This window comes from Vicugna pacos, chromosome 22 (genome assembly GCF_048564905.1).
Source record: "Vicugna pacos chromosome 22, VicPac4, whole genome shotgun sequence".
Taxonomy (NCBI): Eukaryota; Metazoa; Chordata; class Mammalia; order Artiodactyla; family Camelidae; genus Vicugna; species Vicugna pacos.
The window spans coordinates 15,929,941-15,952,234 of record NC_133008.1 but is presented as its reverse complement, the minus strand read 5'-3'; the positions used below and the strand labels follow the sequence as shown (position 1 = coordinate 15,952,234).

The following is a 22,294-nucleotide window of genomic DNA, read 5'->3' as shown; positions in this document are numbered from 1 at the left end:
GTCACAAGCTCTTGGAATATCTGTTACTCTTAGTTTCTTTCCTGGACTATACACTCCTCCAGGGTTGGGACTGGATCATAATTACAATTCAAACACCACCTCCCAGCTCAGTGACTTCCGAATAGTGGACCTGTCCCAAAAATCTACCGAGTGAATGAATAAATGGATACACTGGCCGTCATTTTCTAAGGCAGACCATAATTTAATTGGTTCTCTTTGGTACATGGAAAAAAAAAAAGGTGGGGCTTTGTTCATACCTGTAACTTTCCCAGTCCCCCAGGTTCTATTTTTACAGTTTTATTTTGTATAGTTTGATACTTAGCATGTTACTTCAGAGCAATATAGCTTTTAAGTCTGGGGGAGAAAAGAAAGAAGACAACTTAGCGTTGGTATATATCCACCCTTAGGACCCATTTCTCAGGAAAAAGCAGACAGGAAGGGGCTGTGGTTGAAGATCTAAGAGCACATGTCATTAAGGAGAGAACTGAGCATTGTTTCCACACTCAGTTTCATTCCTCTGATATTCCAGCTTGCAAAAGCTCTGGCTTGAGAGTTGACAGTCAACACGTAAGAACTCTGGTTTCTCCTGCCTTTGTACAGGAGTGCAGTGTGGCTGCATGAGGAGTGTGAGATGGTGTTTTCATCTCATGAATAAAAACTGTATCTTGATGTTGCTGACAAAGAGCTGAAGCTACCAAGCCAATGATAGGCTTCCCAGAGAAGAACAGGTGAAAAAGATACTCACCCTTTTTTCTTTCTTCTTTTTGCTTCTCCTAGCTCTTCGCCAGTGTTCAATTCAACCCAAAGAACCAGGAACCGAGGAGGAAGGAAATAATTGACATGCAAAGCCGCTATTTTTAGACACCTTTACACTCTTCTTTTGCTTCTAACTAGCAAGGATTTTTCCAAACAAGCTTTTAATTAGCAGGTGAGTTTAATTGATATGTGGGTTTCTCAGAAGGGGAAGGGACCTCAATGTGGAGGAGGAGGGGGGAGGGCCTCCATCACTCTCACACACAATAGAAGACCATTAATTCATTTGCACCTGGATGTTTTAAAGGATCAATTTACTGTAGCAAAGAAAGAAGGCAGAGCCTCAAAAGGTTGGAATCTGTCAGAGAAGAAAGAGAGGCACTATAATTTAACATGCTATGTAGATGATTTAAAACTTGGAGAAATATTGCTACTGATGTCCAAATACAGAAACTAACCTATTTGCATATAGTCAGCTTCTGTCCAAGTACTGAGAAAAGATTAATGTGTCAAAACCAATGAAGTTAATTTTTTTAAAGTTTTTAGTTGGTAGGAAAGTGAAAACTAAAACAAAACACATATTTAAATCATTTGCATTGGCCTTAAAAGAGTACTTTATTAATGTAAGTGAATGTGAGAATGTTTTAAAAGTTAAATCCAGGGTAGCCTTGCTTTTTATGAGGACAGGAGAGGACACGTATCCTGTGTCCACTTTTGCAAAGTGGGAGGTTGCATTAAGCCTGGGGAGATAAATACATCACGAATCAGAAACCATTGGTTGCATGCAACAGACACAAATACTGACGAACGAAAGTAGAAAAACGAATAAATTGAAAGCCTATTGACTGTCTCACAAAATCAAATGAATGGCTGCACAGTCAAGCCTCATAAAAGGCTGGAAAGTGGAGAAGCTCTGAAATCTAGGTAAGAAGCTAGTAGGGGGGTGGTTTCTTCAAGGGTCTGCCATAAGAGAGACTTGGGAACCAGGATCTGATTGGTGAAGCTGGATTCATATGCCCACCTATTGACAGGGGAGATGAGATACTTCAGTTCTAACCAACATCGTCTCTGGTGAGGGACCAAGTGTTCATCAGGTGCAAAATTCTAGACGCCGGTACAACTTCTGACCTACTCTAAAACCATGTATGTGTGTAAACATACGTGCACATAACATACAACCTATACATGCATATGTAGACATACATTGGTACAAAGTTGTAATTACTGAATTTTCTTCCAATATTCCAGCACCAGTACACCCTGCCTGCTTTAGGATGATTATAGGTGTTGAACAGGCATGTTGAAATTCTGTGCCACCTGTGACGTTGTTGATGTATATTCTCCGTTAGCCATAGTGAAAGTCTGCTTTCCAAGAGGAGGAAAATTCTCCTTTGATTCCCCACCACTAGCAACCGTTAAAAAAAAAAAGAAATGGTTGCACTTTTACCCTTTAAGATGTCTTTTCAGATTATTTGATATTTATTCTTAAAAAAGCCTGAAATAATAGCCTGGACCCTGCTGAGTTCACCACAGAACTGTCAGAGACTTGTATTTATTGGACAAATGGTAGTTCCACAGAGCACCGAGTCCTAGAGAAAAGCCAGCTGCATGAACATCTCCTACCCCTAAATTTCTGCTTCAGTGATGGACCCAAACTGAGACTTTTTTTGGTGAGCATTGCCACTGTAGAAAATAATTATTTGTTTGTAATAGGAAGATAGAGTTCGTTATTTAAAAATGAACCACCCTCTTCAAGATAAACTTTTGGAACTCTTAATACTTACCCTGAAGACTAGGTTTCCTTTTCTTTGTTAGTAAACAGAATGAGTGAGGATGTTTTGAAGACTTTGGCCTGACCTCGTGGTTAGCCCAAGTGGAAATGAGTTCCTAGCTTTGGCAGAGTATTTAGATTCATAACTTGGCTGACTTGGCTTACTTACAGGCACTTAGTGTATTTGTAAGAGAAATCTGAAGAGAGCATCCTATCCAATTACTGTTCTGCCTTGTATGATTTGTGGTCCTCTCTGTGTGTCCTGCTCTGGAATGTCAGCAGCGCCAGCTCTCACAGCCAGCAGCTCCCCGAGTCTCGTGTGTGCTCACGCTAGGAGGGTAATGAAAGTAGGAACCCTTGAATGCTGTAATTGGTGATCCGGCTTCCTAGACCACATGAAAATTAATTGGCCAGATGTTCCCTACCTAACTGTAATGGGGGATGATGTCGGAGACTGAGTTGTCAACCTTCCCCAGGTGTGCACGTTTGAGCCGGGGAAACGTGATTATGAGTGACGTGTTGACAGGTGCAGGGCCCGTGTTCCACGGGGCCCTCGTGAATCTGTTATATATTTAGGATTTTTCTCCCGAGCTCTTCGGAGATAGGAAAATAGACAAGGAACAAAACCAGAAGACCCTTAAAATAAAAAAGAAAAGAAGCAGCAGCAGCTTGGAAGTTGTGAATGTTTATATTATGTGTGAATTAATTGTTATTTAAGGTCATGTGTATACCTGTCACTGTTAGCTGTTGTTAAAATGGTGTGTCAGGCACTGTCCTAAGCACTTTACATTTGGGGATTAACCTTCGTGTCTTTAGAGGTGAGTGCTTACATCATCTGTGCTTTTTAGACGAGTCAACTAGAGTTCATACAGACCGAGTCAGGCTTTCACAGTGACTCTGGAAGGCAGACAGCAGATCTGGAAACTGGAGTATCAGAACTCACGGGCTTACCGACTGAGCCCCGTAGTTTCCAGAGTGGCAGGTTTGTTCACCTATCCAAGGCACAGCCCCTGCGATAAGCCCATTACTTACATGACCTCATTTAACCCCCACAACCACCAAGAGAGGTACAAAATACTATCCCCATGTCACAGAGGAAGAGAGGGAGGTGACGAGAATTTATGAACTTGACCAAGGTCACGTGGGACTACAGATCAGAGAAGGTGCTCAAGGCTTGTCTCCTCTGACTCCAAAGCCAAGTATTAGCCGCAGTGAAACGTTACTTGGATTGAAGTCTGATTTCCTTTCTTGTCCTTAGTCACGTGCACAAATTCAGAGCAAAAGCGATTCCCCTGTTGTCTTGTCCTCTGCAGCCTTTCCTTGAGCCTCAGTTCTGAATGGAACCCACCGTGTCCCCTGATTATTCCATCATCCATGCAGTTGCCCTCAAGGACTATTTAGGAAGAAAATGTTGTTCTTCTAATAAAACAGCACAGCTGTCTCAAAGAGCTTTTAATCCATCTTTTTAAAAGATGTGGACTTTCTAAAATAATGTCGCCCCCATTTGTCTTCCCTGAAAGAAGATATTTCAAAACCAGGAACACCTATCATAATAAACCATTAAGATGACTCCAGCCTTTCAGTGTATTTTTAGAATTTCATATTTCACCAAATGTTGTTATATATAATTCATGGTAGTGGGACATGATGGGGTGTGACAGTTATCTCATTTGTGAAGAAAGACCAAATAACTCATTGTCCCACATTCCACAAATAAATTATTCTTGTCCCCGAGCCTAAGATTCTGTTTTGTTAGTTTCCTCAACTTAATGGATTTTCTTCTCTACGTTAATACTTTTTGCAAAAGACTCTGACCCTTAGTATCAATTTGGCTATTGTGAAAGAAGGAAAATCCTGGAAACCAGCTTCACTGATCTGAAAACGAAGCATTCATAAAGCAGGCTGTACCTCTAGACGTAACAGGAGGCCTTGAGCGATAATCATTTTGCAGGATTTCATTCAGCGTTTTTGTCACATGTCAAACATATGAAGAAAACGCTTAAATTCTTCCTGCCCTTTGAGTGGATACCATCTGTTTCAGCTCAAGGAGGGCTTAGGGCTCTCTTTTTTTTTTCTTCCATCAATTTCAAAGAGTCCTCTATTTGATTCTAACATTACAGTGCGATCCTTGAGTTGAGAAATTCTAAAAATTAAATTTGAGGGTCTTAATAGGATGCTTTGGTCCATATGGCATTTAAAGGTATACATGAATATGGATAAGTCAGTGCAGTATTTCCTTTCTGAACTTGCATCAGTTCGTTGAGAATATGCCTTACTAAATTTTGTCTGTACTTTCACTTTTTATTCTTTATAATCATGGCTTTTCCTTCAGGGTTTTCGTCTTACCTGGTGTGGATTTTAGTCTCTGCTGCCCTGGGTGGTTAACCTCCTTAAGAGCAGAGAGTTCCTCTTCTTCCTGTTTTCTCAGTCCATTGGACATTCATGAAAGCACTCGATAACTCTTTCGCAAATCGAAGTGAAATGAATTTAATGCCTTTCAAGAAACAGAAACAGTCCCATGTTGCCTCCTTCAGGGTAAAGGTCAATGTCTTAAAAAGAAGAAAATGCCCTAGTCAAAAAGCATTTGGGGGGCATCCTAACTTATGCCTTCTTCTTTCTTCTCAGATAATTTTCAGTGGGAAATAGTGTAGTGAGACGTGGTTAAGCCTTTTATCATGAGCATTTCTAAGCACATTTTGGAAGAATGACTAAAGGAATACATAAATTTTTTTTTACCATAAACAGCCCATATACACTCTGTAAGTAATATAGAGAGCACTTAAATTTGCATTTATACATACGTAAGCTAGCATAAAATGAGTTACTGATCAAAGCATTGTCACATATTCATTTATTTCTTTAGCTATACACAATTACTCAGTTACAGTAGATGACAGCTGTAGTGCACACGTGTGCCCGCTCTATTTGCTAAGTGTGTGTCTGTGTGTGTGTGTGTGTGTGTGTGTGTGTGTGTAGGTATATAAACACTCACTGTATCAGGCAGCCCTGAGGGTTTAGCTCTAATCTTTTATGAGGATATATGTAGGGCAGAGGGAAAAATTATCCAAGTTAACAGACCTAGGATCAGCATTAACCATACCTCAGCTGGATTTTGATATCATCTAAGTACAGAGCTGATAATAATTTCAGAAGTTAGATGGCCACGGGCCTCCCCTAAGAGTAGGGAAGGGGCTTTTTAGAGCCCACTGCAGTTGAGAGGTTTACAGTAGAGAGACAGGCCTGCTAACATCCTTTGAGTAACACCTTTTGAGGCAGCCACATTGTTCACTACTTGACCATTTTGCATTAATTGCGATTACTTTTCAGTAGTCAGATGATTAGGACAATTATTACAGGCAGTGGTTCTTCAGCAGATTCTAGAAAATTTGATGGTTTACTTGGACCTACAGTAGCCAATAGAATTCTGCTGCTTACCGCCTTGAATATTTAACATAAAGACTGAGAGGGAGAAAATGGCAGAGATAGAACAAGATGAAAATATAAAATCCCTAGTGAGGGCGGCAGTGGAGCTGAACACGTTTTGTGTGTCTTGAGGTGCCCATTCTCTGGCAGGTGTGTTACAGCCATAATCTTACTGGACTCTCATCCTCAGGGATAGATTGATTATGTCTATAGTTTCCTGATGAGGAAGCTAAAGTTCAGAGTGTTTACGTGACTTGCCAGTGCATTTAAGTCTAAGAAACCCCTCTTTCCCCATCTGAGTTGGGTACCAGTCTCCCTGTTTACTGTCTCCACCTCTCCCAGCCCTGGAATTTAAGCTCCATGAGGACTGGGACTTTATCCTATTCATTATTATACTCTATAGAGTCTGATACATTCATTACATGTATTCAACAAATATTTATGAAACGCCTAGCGTATGCCAGGACTAAAGAAATAATGAACAAAACCAAACAGCCCTCCCTGTCCTCGAAGAGCTGGCATTCGAGTGTAGGGAGACAAAGCATAAGCATAAAAATTACGTAAATGTTAACCACTACGTATAAAAATAGATTTTAAAAAATTTCTTCTGTACAGCACAGGGAATATCTTACTACAATATCTTGTAATAACCGTTTAATGGAAAAGAATATGAAAACAAACGTATGTAGGTATATGCATGACTGGGACGTTGCACTGTACGCCAGAAGTGGATGCACTGTACCTGACTGTACTTCAATTTAAAAAAATTTAAAGACATTGTGCAGAGCATAGGGAATTAAATGGAGAAAGGCACCATGAAGAATAATAAAGCAGAGCAAGGGACTAGGGAGGGAGTGGTCAGGGACTTCTTCCAGAGAAAGGGACAGTGAACTAACACCTGAGGAGGTAAAGGAGGGAGTCACAAGGACAAATCAAAGAACAAGTGTTTACGGGTAGAGGGAACAGCCAGTGCGTGGTGTGAGGTGTCTGAGTATATAGCACAGAGGCCGGCATGGCTGGGGAGAGCTGAGTGAGACGGAAAAGAGCAGGGTTGGGTATCGGACCAGACAGGCAGTGGTAGAGGGGGGTACGAATTTCTAGACCATTGTAGGCAATTTGCTATGAGTGAGATGCAAAGCCAAAGGAAAGTCTGAACAAAGGGCGTGGTGCGGCCTGACTTACCTTTCATAGGATCATCGCAGAGTGCTGCGTTGAGAACAGACTGGACGAGGTCAAGAATGGAAGCAGGGAGAATACTTGGAACATCTTAGAATAATTCAGGGAAGCATAATCACACGTGGCTTAAGCTGAGGGTGGGTGGCCGTGAAGGCGGCGAATAGTGTAATTTGGGATATATGTTGAAGATGAATCTGACAGCATAGATAAGGGGAGTGTGAATGACAAAGGGAGATCAAAGATGACCACAAGGATTTTGGCCTGAACAACTGGAAAGATGGAGGTATCATTTAACAGAGACATGGTCTATTGCAAGACAGAATTTTGGGGGAGGGGGAAGATTTGGAGCTAGGTGTGGGGCTTGCTAAATTTGAGATGCCTGTTAGACATCCTACCTGAGATAGTATTTAGTCTGGCAGTTGGATATCCAGGTCATCTGAAGTCCAAAGCAGAGTTAGCACCTGGGAGATATACATTGATGTCCTTACGTTAAAAACTGTATCCAAAGCTGTGGGGACTGGCTGACATGTCTGTGGGGGTTAGTGAGGGCCCAGTAGATACAGGTTCATAGTTGATACATTTAAATTTTCTGTAGATGAGTGAATGAATGTACACAACAGAGATGAGGTTGGAAGAAGCCTATTGTCTGACTTCACAGCCATTTGTTTCTTATTCTTTGTGTAGATCCAGGGTTTGAGCTGGCATCAAGAGAAAGCCTCTGGTTATTTTTAACAGCAATGGCAACAACAGAAAGAATTTATTTGAAAGTTACTGGGGTACTCACACACATGCGCACGTGCACACACACACAATAATTTTTTTTAAGAACTAGAGAACCAGGCTGGAATGCTGCATGAGCAGAAATAGGGCCCACAATTACACAGCTGTTCACACACACACACAAGAAGGTTATCAGTGTATCAGACTTAGCAACAGTCAGAATGGTGATAGTAGTATTGATATTTGATATTAAGGAAAAGGGGATCGTTTTTCAGTCAGTGCCTGCTGTTTGCCAGAGCATTAGCTCATTCCATCCTCACCCCACTTCTGTGATATCCACATTATTGTCCTCACTTTGTAGATGAAGAGACTGAGGGTCAGGGGCGTTCATGAATTCTGGGAGGTCCCACAAACAATGGACACCAGAGACTGGATTCTGATCCAGATTTGTCTCATTCCACAACCCACACTTTTCCTGTTTTACCAAACTGTCTTTCCAAAGCAACAAGTAGGTGGAATTTGTTCCGACAAAATGAGTGAGTGGTGAGGTAGACCTGGCTGATAAGGGCTTTGCCCCTCCCCGTTTAATAGAAAGGAAAACAGGAGATACATGACCTGGCCCAGCTCAACTTCCTGTAAAAGCAGGCTTGAGAGTCGACTTCCAGTCTGCTAAATATGAGTTTGAGCTTTCTCACCAGCACTGTGAGCTAAGTTTACAAAGCTAATTATGATCCTGATGAAACTATCTCTGCCCTTTCGCAAAGATTTTTACAAGTTATTGATTTGCCTTCAATTACCAATATATGAATGAACTAAATACTTAAATTTGTTGGTTGTAAAGTGGGATATTTTGGACAATCTAATAGTACCTCTTTATACCCTTCTGCTCAACCTACTAAAATCCTCATTGTGATAGAATTTCCCCCTAGTAGCACATAATTGCCCCGGATTCTAATAAATTTCTCTTTTCACTTGATTTTTTATTTATCTATTTTTTTTCTTAATTGCTCCCCACCTCCACCCCACACCCAAAAATCATTCTTATTTGGAAATTGGGAACCTCTCTCCTTGCCCCGGTTCTGTCCTTCGGATGTGGAGAATCAATCTCTCTTGTCAATACAGTATTTCTCTGCCTGCTTGGCCGTTTATTTTTGTATTGGATTGTCTTTCACTTTATTTCTCTGGTCCCTTTTCTTTTGAATCTCTAAAAAATTTATTTCTCCCGACTGAATCATTTCAGCTCAGTGGAATGAGACTGTGCCGGCTTTTTCTCCTTCAACATGCTACGTTTATCATGAGATTAACATCTTTATTTTTTTGGCTCTGAAGCCTCTTGAACATTTTCTCTCAGTCACCTTTATTTTCTTCCCCGTGTCTGTGCCTCTGTGTTGTTCAAGTTCCTGGTGGCCTGTTCTCTACCTATCTCGCAGCTTGTCCCGTTTTCCCGCATCAGCTGCTTGGGAGGTTTTATTCTTCAATTTTGTACATGATGATATCAGAAGTCTTTGCTAGCAGATACAGTCAAGGAATTATAAACCCTCTGCTCTGTTCCGCTCTCTGCACAGGTTTATTAGTAAGGAGATAGTATTGGAAGAGGTTCCATTCTGATACTAGGCTTGTCCAGAGTTACATTTATTAAAAAAGTACTTCAATCGAAAAGAAGCTATATCTCAAAATGAGACTCAGTTTTATAAAAAAAAAAAAACTTACTGTTATTCAAGGGGTCTTGGCAACCTACAACAAATATTTTTCTGAGTTACTGCTTCCCGTTATTAAAAGTTTTGATTCATATTTGAAAAAGAAAGTCTGACAGCTACATACAGTTGACACTTTGCAGTTGATAGTTAACGTTAGTGATCAGTGTTGACACAAGTGGGCCACCCCTGCGTGTGGTGGGCAGCATTGAGCTTAGAAGTTCAACAGATTTATTAAAAAAAAAAAAAAAGAAGAAAAAGTTCAACAGATTTGGGTTTGGATCTTGGTTTCACTTTGGGCAAACGGTATTTCTCAGCCTCACGTTTCTCTTTTTTTTTTAAATTGGGATAATTGTACCTGCTCTGTGAATAGTTGGAAGGTTGGATGCGATACCATCTATAAACATTTTCATTCAGAAACTAACATAATAGAGGTGCTCAATAACTCGTAGTCCTTGTTACTATTATTATGTTAAAAATGTCAACATTTCTAGTCTCTTTTTCATTTGAAATCATTTCCAGAAATAGCCATGACCTTTTTCTCATCTCTTCACTGGAGAACATATGTCTTCTTCCTGTTAAGTGTCCATTATTTTATAATTATAATTTGAATACATGTCCTAAAGGGAAAAAAAATAGAAGTATATAACAGCCTCTAAGAATCAAGTAAATTCTACCTTAGGAGAAAATTCTTTAAAATGTTTAAATATTTTTGGATTATATCATCAAAAAAAGGGGAAGATAATAACTAAGGGAAGTCTGAATAAACCCTTTATGGAGACTCCTTAAGAACTGATGCAAGAAATCTGATCCCTCAGAAGTTTGCATCACCTTATGGAGTTTTCGATGATGAAGATAAAGCCCGATTCCTTGGGCCTCATAGAAGCCCCTCTGCAGATGGCATCCCTCTATATGTATACCCTGCTGTATGTAATCACAGCAGAATTGTCTTTTCTTCTATATAAAAAGCAATTAAAACTTTAAAAAAAATGGGAAAATGAAATTTCTAAGACCTAAAGTCAAACTCTGTATTCAGGAGACTCTAGTGAATTGTTCTCTTAAAAGGGCAGACTTACTCGTGAGAATCATTACGAGGTCACATCTTGATGATGTTTACCATGTGCCGGGCAGTGTCCTGAGTGTTACGCACGGTCCCCCATTTCACCCTGACAGTAACTCCATGGGAGGAATACTCTGATGGTCACCATTTTAAAGATGTGCAAACTGAGGAGCAGATGAGTTAGATGGTAACCTTAAGGCTACTGGGACGCCTCAGGCTGTAAGAGAGAAATATACTATATATGTTGCATATTATTATATAGTTATATCTAACACTATATGTGTTTATACATATATTTAAAATAAGTACATATACATCTATCTATCTATATATAAAACTTATACCTTCTAACCTTCTGTTGTTACTCATTTTTCTTAATATAACCGCAGGGTCCTTACCTTGGCCATAACATGACGTTTAATAAGTAATCAGCATCTTAGAAATAGGCTATGATTCTTGGACCAGTTTCGTTTCGTTTGTGAAAGCAAGGCACTAACTTTAATTAACTGTAACTAGGACTGCTTATAGCTCCATGTGAAAAGAGACACAAAAAGGCCCATTAACTCTGAACATCATTTCCGTGTTTTTGCTTCTGTATGCCCTCAAGATAGTACTTTTTCCCTGCTGTTCTTTGATTTTTGCCTCTTTTTTCCATTAAAAAAAAAAAGTATTAGCAAAGAGTAGGAGTCTAAAATTAGTCATGTATCCACGGTAGCCTTTTAGTTTATCTAAACATATTATTTCTAGAGAAATGGTAGAGGATTTTGAGAAAACTTACATTTTAAAGGTTGAAAAACCTTGTTTTTAGGAATCCTTTCATCCAATTTGCAGGTGATTATTTGGTGTCGATTTTTCCTGAGTGCGTGTGAGTATGTGTGTTTCCAAGATATTCTTTAACAATTCTCACTCTAAAGCAATTGTCTTAAACATGCAAACAGCAGAATCTTTCTGTCCCTGGAACACACACTTTCCTATCCAGGGTTCAGTAGAATAAAAGCTGTTAACTTTCAAATATTTCCCTATGCGATTGTAAAAAAAAACCTGCTACGTGATTCCGCACGCAAACGTTTTATGAAAACTAGCATTTGAAATGACTTTGTACTGTTTTCGTGACTCTGGACTTTGAAGGAATGCTTCAATGACAGCTGAAGCAAGGCGTTTAGCAGCCCCGGTCCTTTCTGTATTCTGTGCCAGGCACAAGGGTTCCTTTCCTCTTAAAAGTTTTATCATGTACAGGGCTATTAACATTATGAGGATAGGCTGAAGCATGAATAAATCCTGAGACTCACTGATGATGTCATTACACCGGTCAATAAAATACATAGAGGGAAAGGCTTCCCACGCTCCCAGGCTCGGCTAACTAAATCAGGATACACGAGCAATTAACTCTTTAATTAAGATGAATGGGTGACATTAGCCCTCCTTAAACTCTGCTCGTCAGCATTTACAAATAGAGAAAGACGGATGCCTCCTTCCCAAGAAATGTTAGGTTTTATTTTTCATTCATTGACACAGTCTCATTCTTCCTACTTTGTAAACAAAGTCATCCAACTCTAGGGTTGGTCAGCGGCTCTTTACCAGGTTCATTTCATCAGTCATTTCTCATGAGGCTTAAAGACCCCGGATTGGAATTTATTGGGTTTTTTCTGACGCTAACTTTATCACTGTTATTACTGAGCACAACTACTTTGCCTTCTCCCCGTTGAACGCGAGGAAGATTCATGTCGGACTCTCATAGATGAATGCAACACAGCAGGGGGACACTGTCTCCATTTCTTCTTCCGGTGGCTGGTCATTGCTTCTGCTACTTCGCCAGTCACTTGGCTCAGGACTGCACGTCTGGAGTTCTCTGTTCCTGTTCTGCTGTGTCTCTAGTTAGTCTTATGACCCTGATCAGGGGTGTCTCCGAACCTCTTATTTCCTCATCTGTAAAATTTGGTTACTGGAGTAGTTAATCCTGTAATTCTCTTTCAATAACATTGGACATGGTAAAAAGGAAAACAAAGGTATAAATCATTCTAGGGACAAAGCATCTAATCCAGACCATCCAAGAGACATATAAGGTGATCCATGTAGGCAATTTAAAGCTCTCTAATAGGCACATTAAAATAAGAAAACAATGGAATTAATTTTACTATTTTATATAACTCAGTATATGCAAAATAGTATTTCAGCATGTGATCATATGTGTATGCATGTATATATGTATACACACATATATACATACATATACACACATGATTACATGATCTGTTTCATATATGGCCTATTTTATGTTACTTTCTATACTGACTCTTTGAGATCTTAGAGCAGATTTAAATTCAGAAAGTTCAAAGCCCACACGTATTTACATGGCTACCATATTGGAAAGTACAATGCCAATGCTGAAAAGTATAAGAGCAAATACAATTCTGTCTCTTAAATATTTGTTTGTTTAAACTTAAATTTTAAATAATTTGCCCAAGATAACTATCCAAAAACTAAATATATAATTAAACAACAAAACTAGGATTGTCCATAGGCAATAGAATTTCTCTGAATAAATATGACTTCCTGTAAAGGGAATAATTACTGATAGGCAAATCCAGTTAACACTATGTGGCATAAAATGAGAAGACTCAAGTGCAGAGATAATCTCCCATTACCTGCCCTACTGTAAATGACGAGTAATGTGTACTCTTTGTTTACAGAATCCTTAGCTACGTGGTTAGTGATCGAGTCTACTGAATCAGATATTCTAGTCAATAGAAAGGTACTACGTATACCATATAGAAATGTACCATCTAAAATAAATCTTTCATTATTTGCTTTATTTCTTAACTTCATTTGTGTTCTAAGTGGAAATATTTGCATTTCAGGGATAATGACATGCCCATCTTTTTATACATAGCATATTTTACTTGAGCTGATGTGATCTTTTTCTGGTGTCGTTGGAGTCAGTAGGTATTAACTGAGTTAAAAGTAAATTGAAGTTAGAGAAATATGTTGCTTCAAGATCATAGATTTTGATCTTTGCAGTTTCCTTGTATCTCACATTATCTGGATTTTTCCAGTTTGAGATATGCCCTCGAATAGATAATAACAGTAAATATAGTGTTAACCAAATTATGTTTGCCTTTTACTAAGTGTGAGGGTCTGTGATAACGGTATTATGTATTTTCAAATAACAGAATCTAACTTGGATCTGTATGTATTGAAAAACGAACTGAAAAACCACCTCTCTGATTCTGTCTCTAAGAAACCTCTCCCTTATATAAACACTAAGGAATTTTATCTATTTCTTTATTTTCTATACGAACAAATGCATATTATTGATTTACACTGCCTAGAACAGGAGCTAGAACACAAAGCATTTACTAAGTATTTTTTTGAAGAAATGATCTAAATGCATTATAGGTTTTCAAATAAGACAGATATTTCGGAATACCTACTGAATGCTTTCTTTCCATATGATAGACCCTTTTTAAAGTGAATGAACTGAGTATTAAAGAACTTTCTCTACAGTGGACCCTTTATCAAGTGAAGGATATATGTATTAAAAAATAGTCAAACATGGCCCTTTTTCTTACGAGAGCTCATAGTACAGTGGATGAAACAGATGCTCAAGCCATTGCAATTATAAAATATTTCTGTAGAAGATTTGGAACAAGGAAGGTTAAGTCTTCAAGAGGATAGTAAAACACAGGAAGGATAGCATTGTAGGTGAATATAAAAGAAGCAGAACCTTTCCAAGTATGAATATCACACACCAAGGGGACTCAGAAATGGAGAGAGCATATAACAGTCCTTTTTCAAGTCGCCCATGAGCTCAAGAATTAGCCTGCAGTGAAAAAGTGGCACAATCTGAGAATGAAAAGATACATACATGTTTGTTTTGTATAGAATTTAGCCTTTGACTGATAAGCAATGGGACGTGATTGGAGGCTTTTAAGTAAGAAAGTTAAAGTCATATTTGAGTTTTACATACAATAATTATAGCATCAAAATGGTGGATGATTTGTTAAGAAACACGACTTGACCAAGCAACTGGTTGACCATTGGAATAGTCGAGGGTACAGATAATGAGGGTCGAAGCAGTCTTCGAGGGATCGACGTGAGGAAGGAAAAAGATTTCAAAACCATTTTAAGGCATAGTTCTACAGGGATTGTTAAAGGTAGTTGATGAAAGGGAGACATCAAGTGTAGCCTGAAAAGCTCGAACCAGCTGAATGCTGGTGCTATTAAATATTAAAACTACACTGGACTTAATTTAATAATTTTTGCTGGTTTCAGAGGTGCTTTCAGGATCTGGTGATACTCCCTGTCCATGATTTGAGCCGTAGTTTATTGTAATGCTGTGGGAAATACCCAGAACAGGGAGTGAGAAAAACTACTTAATGTACCGTCTCTGCAAATCACGCCCGAGATTCTTCCCTCGAAAGAGATCGAAGACAAGTGTAAGGATCAAAACTGGGAACAGTCTTTGGCTCTGGAGGAGTCATTTAACTTCCCTAAGTCTGATTCTTCCTTGTGGTCTCGTGTTTGTAGGAAGGTTAGTAATTAAGCACGTGTGTGTTTTTTAAAAAAAATCAGTCATAGTAAGTATTCTGGAGGGAAGACCTTGAAATCATCCCAAATGTTCCAGAAGACAGAAGAATTAGAATTTTAATGAGATTAGAGAATATTAAAAAAAAAAAGGTCGTATGTGCTTTTTCTCATACCCCTGTCTCTCAAAAAACAAAAGTTTGGAGATACCAAATGACTGTCTACTGTTCCTTTTCAATTTTTCCCAAAAGACTAAAGAAATTAAATGACCTGATCATTTAATAACCTGTTAAGCAGTGTCACAAATTACGAAATCTCCACTTGTAGTAATAGAGAAATTAAGTCATCATTATGTTCCTAATCATGTATTATATGACACTTTGGGTTGTAAGCAGCCAATTGTCAGCCACATGACCCTTCTGGGTTGTGGGAATATAGACCAGTGGCTCTCAACCGAGAGTCATTTGTCTTCCAGGAGACTGTTGGCACTCTGGGGATGTTGCTGGCATGTCAGACGTAGAGACCAGGGATGCTGCAGAAAAAAAATGTTACCATGCATAGCACAGTCCCATCCCCACCACCACCCAAACTTCATCTGGTCGAAAATGTCAGCAGGACTGAGGCTGAGAAATTCTGATATACACCAGGCACGAAGCTTTGTAGAAGTTTCCAAGTGGTGCTGTTGTAAGTTACAGAAAGTTGTCAGATATTTTAAATTAAAGCGTCATCATGAATGAAGCACTCTATGATAGTCAAGGGGAAGATGGGACTAAAAAGTCAGTGCTATGTCATTTTGCCATCAGTATGCATCTTTTTTCCTTGCTTGTAGGACCAGTTATGTATGTGTGTGCTCAGGAACGCATCCTTGAGAGCTAGGGTCACAAATGTTAACTCTTGGGGCAAGGCTGATAATTCAGCACCAAGTACGGGCTCTTTCACAGCAGATCAAGAATAGTTACTGCCTCACACCCCCCAAGGAGCCTCAAGCTGCCCCAGGTATCCTGGGTTATTTCCTAGGACGCTCTTACCACTACGCATCCAGTCTCACAACAAAAGGGTGAACTTGTCGCACAGCAGGGAGCTCCAGGACACTGCCTCTAGGTGTAAAACCAAGTCCCGCACTAATGCCCAGTGTTCGGGGCTCCAGGCCACACCTGCCGTTAAATATGTATCCGTCCAGGTGAAGTAAATGGCGAAGTGGCCCAGGTGTGAGATGCTCTGGGGCTGGTGACATTGAGCCCCGTGGAAGAGGAAACCCTCAGGAGTGGTGGGGACGCTGGGGCGTGGAGAGCACATGCCACTGTAAACATGAGCAGCCCCTACCAGGTCCAGCAGATGGTCGCCATGTGGGAATGCAGGCCCAGAGCTGCCAGCTTTTTCAAGAGAAGCAGTGAAATCTAATGATTTTTAAACATTGGCAATTAATTCAAATGTAGAACACTATTCAGCCCCCACTGCAGCCCCGTATAATCTCTTCTAGGGTTAACCTGTGGGCCAGCAGTTTGCAGATTCCGCTCTAGAGGGGTGGTGAGAGGAAGGTCCCGATTCTCATTGCCAACGTGGGATCATTTCTTTGGTGAAGAGCTTCCCCTTCTTGACAATGAAAAGCATTTCTCTGAAACACCATTCTGGGTGAATTCAAACTGCTGCTGGTATTTGAGGCAACAAATGGGCCTGCCTCTTAAGGGGCCAGACGATTGACACTCCTGGTCGTGCCTTTTAAGGCACAAAGCTCCTACCTCCCCCCACCACAGAAAAGGGAGGCTCCGTGTACTCACGTGGCGGGTTTGCAGGAAAACATTCCCTGTCGGTGACTTAAATATGAGCTTCATGTTATGCTTAGGTGGGTGTGAAATCCAGGGAATCTATTTATGATTTTACCTAAGAAAAGGCGTCAAGTAAAAGACAGATGCTAAATACTCTTCTCTGAGTGGATGTTACTAACGAGAATGCATCATGAGGCCGTTGAAAAATGAACCCAGGTCCAGGTGACAGAATATTCCACTTAATGTTCATGTCAGGAAGAGTAAAACAAGTCCATAATTCTGTTCCCAAATAACTGATCCTCCAAAGGGCCACCATTTTTTTTGCTGTTATTAGTACCTCTGTCAGTATTTTGAATATTGGAGGCTATTTGGATCACTTAAGCAAGGATGTGCTGTCCCCTCTCCAGTTATAGGGTCTTTATCCCCAGGTGCTAATTCATAGAGTGACAGAACTGAGGACAGATATTTCAATAAAAACACTAAAAAAGAAGAGCATCAAATTTTTAATACGGGGCCACATTATAGAAGCCTGTTATGAAGAAGAGACTGACAAGGGTCAGGTTAACTGCGTGGAAGGCAGGCGACAGGCGCTGGAGCTCAAAATGGGTCATTCCCCGTTGCCAGGTATGAACGTCCTAAAAAGGTATGAGAGGCGTAGGGAAGGTTCGGATGAACAGGGGCCACTCAGTTCACAGCAGCAGTCACGTCGTGGACGGTTACCCCTGGGAGGTTCTTGAGAAGAAATAACGTCCAGCTCCTCCCTGCTCCAGCAGGGGAAATTGAAGCCGAGGAAGGTGACATCCCAGAAGCTCCCAGAGTCACAGATCTCGTTTTCTGGTGACTGTTTTCTGATTGTATTTCCCTTGGCTGCCATTCCTGCCACCATTTTTCTTGTGGCCATTTCACACGATGGGGGTCAGTAAATACGAGCAGAAACCCGTGGATGTGTGTGTGCGTGTGAGCACGTGCCCGTATTATTTGTAGGTAACTCTGTTCATATGTTCAAGGAATAGGAAGTTGAATCCAAAAAGTAAAATGAGCTTTTAGTACTGTAACCATTCCCAAACCTCTCTCATGCTGAGTGAGTCAAGATCTGTTCATAGCTGCAGTAACCCCTTCTTGGGTCTGAGGAACTGAAGGTTTTCAAGAGGGAGGAAGGAACGTTTATGTGTTTACTGTGTTACTATTACATGCTTTCTCTTAACGTACATTGCTTAACTGTAATCCCACAAAAGCCTGAGCCAGGGACTCAGAAGTGAGGTCACGTTTATAAAGCCATGCTGTCAGTCCCTGGCCCAGCTGGCAGCGCAGTGGGGTGGACAGAGTCCGCAGTAGCCCATTGCTTGGGTGTGAACCCCAGGCTCCAACCCTTCCACGATGGGAACCTTTGACCCAGTTGATTCATTCTCTAAGTGTGAGTCCCCTCATCAGCAGAACAAATAATAATAGTTCTCCCATCGTTTGTAAAATGGGAATAAAAAAAAGCTCATTGTTGTAACTCTTAATGTTGTTTGAAAGAGTCAGTGAAAAAAATTAGGACACTTGGCTCTTGTTTGAACCATAGGAGATGTTCAGGGAACGTTAGCTACTGTTATTGTTACCATCACTCCCAGAGTTTCAGGGTGCATGTGTTTCTCACACTATCACATATTTTCTCTATACCTCTAGTCGCAGTGTACCATCTTGCATGTGATGCTGATGTGTTAAAAATTCTGTAATGAAGATTTCCATTTTTCAAGCATCTACAGGCATTTTAGCAGTGGTTTCTCTTCATAATGGGTTTCTAATGAAGAAAATGTTATCAATGCTCAGTTGAAAATGAGGCTGTGTGATTGAACCCAGGATACTTGAATACCCCCTACCCTTTTACTAATCATGGACACCTTGACCACTTTCCTAATGTGATGCATGCAGATTAAGTCTTTTGTTTACTGATTGGCCAAATATATGCAGGACGAATGTATGCTACTTCATCCTTGGCTCTTCTGAGAGAGTCTGTTACCATGGTAACAGAGGCATCCTTTGACTCCTGTTTCTACACAGTTATAGAAATGCTTCTTAAAAAATACTTAGGACAACATTTAATGTTGAATCTAAAGTAATTTTTCTCATTGTTTGGGGAGCAAAATTGATTTTCCCTGGGCAAAGTTTGTTTGGCTGCCCAAATGTACTGTTTATAGCCATGTGTTCCACCAAATTTCTTTAAAAGCCAGTTAAGTGTATTTTGTCTTAACTTCTAATCTAATTTCATCATTTGGAAGTGCCTTTTGCTGCACCGTGCCTATTTTGATTTGGAAATAGTGCACATTCCGTCTTTGCTATGTCAGGGTGAGGTGGAGGGGAACAGGATGAATCATTTGATTTCTTGTAGCTGAGAACAGTATGTGTGGCGAGGGAGGGAGGACACGTGCTTCAGTTTGTTTAGGAGTCTGTGGCTTATTCGAAAGCTGAGATTTTTCAGGTAGCAGCTGGTGCCTAGTGTATGATTCCGGTGGTTCAAAACCTATTCTTTCTCCACAGGCATCTGTTTGAATTTTTTTCCCGAAATTAAAATAATTTTTGTTGTTCTCATTACAAGTACAATGCATGATCATTTCAGAAGATTCAGAAAATCTAGATGAACCAAAGAAAGACACCGGTAATCCCACACGCCGGAGATAACCACTGTTACTATCTGGGCGTCTCCTTCCAGAGTTTTTTGTGTTTACACATAAGTTTTATTTCACAAAGCAAGACCAAGGCCACACCTATTTAATATTGCTGTAACGTGCCTCTTTTCATTTAACCACGCACTCGCAGTGCCGACGTGTTGAAAGATCACTTCTACAGCACGGTGTTTAATGGCTGCAAAAGTTGTAAGATAGCTGAAGATACTGGTAAATTGAATTAATACTCATTTGTTGGCTGTTCAGGTGGTGATCTAGATTCTTCCTTAGTTTAAGCAGAATCGTAATGAATTTCTTGATATATTCACCTTCGTATACACTTTCTATATACATTTAAATGAGAAAAAAATAAGGGTAGATCTGTATGCCTTGCTGGAATGGAAGGGATGTGAGGATGTGGTTAAGGTAGCTCTTGCCTCTGCCTCCCATTTCCCCTTCGTGGGAGGACACCCAGACGCAGCTCATCGTGTTTGCCTCCAGGAGTCATAGCAATGAACTTGACATGAGCTCATTCTCTGTCACCCTGGGCCATTCAAGGCTGGACTCTAGCTTCCGTTTCCTAGGATCTTGGGAGGAAGTTTAGCTTCTTTCTTGTATTTATTCCACAAACATTTACTGAGACTCATTTATATCCTACTACTCTGCGGTCCTCTGTGAGTTGCACCACCTCCCGGTACCTCGTCCCTGACCCCACCGTGCACCGGCACACACGCAAGCCTTCCGGTTACACAATGTTGTAAAACAACACAACACCGGCTTTCACTTCTGAGAAGCAGGGCTCTGAATCCCAAGTCTCCTAATGAATAGTTAATTAATGTTTTTAAGAGTCAGCTTTCTTATCTTTAAAGTGGTAAAAATAAAATTTATTTCAAGTGTTCCCCCTCCCCCCACCCCCAGAGTCATTGACTTAATTACAGAAAGGGCTAGGTGTGTCTATGGCATGCAGTTAAGACAGTGGCAGTGATGGTGCAAATGGCAATGGGAAATTACGGGAAAGAGAGGTTCTCCTCCTTTCTGGGCGGATCAGGAAGGCATTAACTTCCAGTTCTGTGCTTAGTGCACTCAGCCCAGAGCTGCAAGCTTAGAACTCCGTGCCTAAGTGCCCGCTTTCCGTGTGACACACTGCCTCACCTTGGGTTAACCGCTTAATCTCTCCCTGCCTTGGTTTTCCTCTCCATAATATGAACATAATAACTAGTCCCCACCTCACTAGGGCAAGGATGATTAATCAGTGTTTATAAAACTCAATAAACCCTTTGGGTATGAAGTGCAGTGAGATTGGAAAGCATTATTACTATTACCTGCTTTCCTAATACCTAAACCAGCATGCCCAGGACTGCTGAATGGAGTACCACAGAGTTATACCCTCTTCCTATATCATTGTCAGCAATCTCAGTTTCTTCAGCTGCCCCTGAAGATAGCAGTTTTTCAACCACTATAATGCTCACTCTTCAACAAGGAGCGATCAATTTCCTCCTTGTACCCAAGTGCCCACAAACACCCACACCCACCAGCAATGTTTTTTCCTTCAACAAATACTTATTGAACATTTGGAAGGCACTGTGCTGGATCCTGGAGATACAAGGATGTGTAAAAATCAATATGGCGCTTACCTTCAAGGTATTTAGTACCTGGTGAGCAACCTAGACTGGTTACCTGCAGTCCTGTTACAGCCCAAGTGCTCTGCTGGAAAATATCTCGGACCTTAAGGGAACACAAAATGTACACGCACAGTCACCAGAGCCTTTCTGCTATAGGAGTGGTGTCTAAATGAAAACTGAGAGAGACGCAACCGTAAAGCTGGAGAAATAGCGGGGAGTGGGGAGAGGAAAGGGAAAGGATGTTCTGGGAAGAAGGAAAATTAATATGTATGCCTTACAATCCGAGTGAGTGGGATCTGTCCAGGAAATGGAAAGAAGTTGCTTAGGACCGAAGCTAGAGGAAGGGGAAATGTTGTATAAGGGGACACTTCCAACACAGTCTGATTCCATCTTTGGGTCAGGCCAGCCCGTTGACCTCATCATTTGTACCCGTCATTTAAGGTGCCTCATAACCTGGCATCCTGGCTCGTCCCCGGCCTGAACACCTAAGCTGACGGCTTCCTCAGCCCCTGGACTTCTGTCTCCTGGGCCCTGAACCTCTTGTGCACTTCTTAGTAGTGATACTAATAAATGCTTCTGGGGGCCGGGGGGTCTGACTGCTCGCTATTGTCCAATCCCTGTCCGACTTTTCTTGTAGCTTTTGCCAGTTCGGCAGTATAGCTGCCAATCTCAGGAATGACGTTGCTCTAAATTGGGAGCCTAGTCATTAGAAATTGAAACTCTGTACACAGAAAATGAAAGGACTGGAAAGAGAGAGAGGCAGAGATGTCTGGGAGAGTTAAGTTGAGTGTCACTGTGGTGTTCCTGTGTGTAGCTGGGAAAGGAATATGCATGATTTGGTTTTTTCTTTTTATGCAGTGCATATTGTACATTAATTCTGCAAGCACACGATAGAAAGTCCTTGAAGATAGCCCCAGTCAGTATAGACGTGCAAACCTAAATGCCGTCATGAAATCTTACACAGGAGGTAAGCATTATATTGAAAGAACTAGACCCCCAAAAGGGAGAAGAAAAAAAGAAACTCGTCAGTAATAAAAACACGGTATAAAACTTTAATCAGCATCAGAGTTAATCACCTCATTTGGTAACTGACAGTTCAATGAAGTTTCTGTTTTAAAATCACCGGCAAAGCAGACTGCC

General features: G+C 40.6%; 1 protein-coding gene across 1 annotated transcript in view; it reads left to right on the top strand.

Annotated features, from left to right (window-relative positions):
- The first annotated feature begins 1,622 nt into the window (after window positions 1–1,622).
- Window positions 1,623–22,294, top strand: part of LOC140688427 (teneurin-2-like) — a 595,904-nt gene continuing 575,232 nt past the window's right edge. Inside the window, exon 1 of the mRNA XM_072947267.1 lies at window positions 1,623–1,677. The gene's annotated coding sequence lies outside the window, so the exon portion shown is untranslated. The remainder of the gene's footprint in view (window positions 1,678–22,294) is intronic.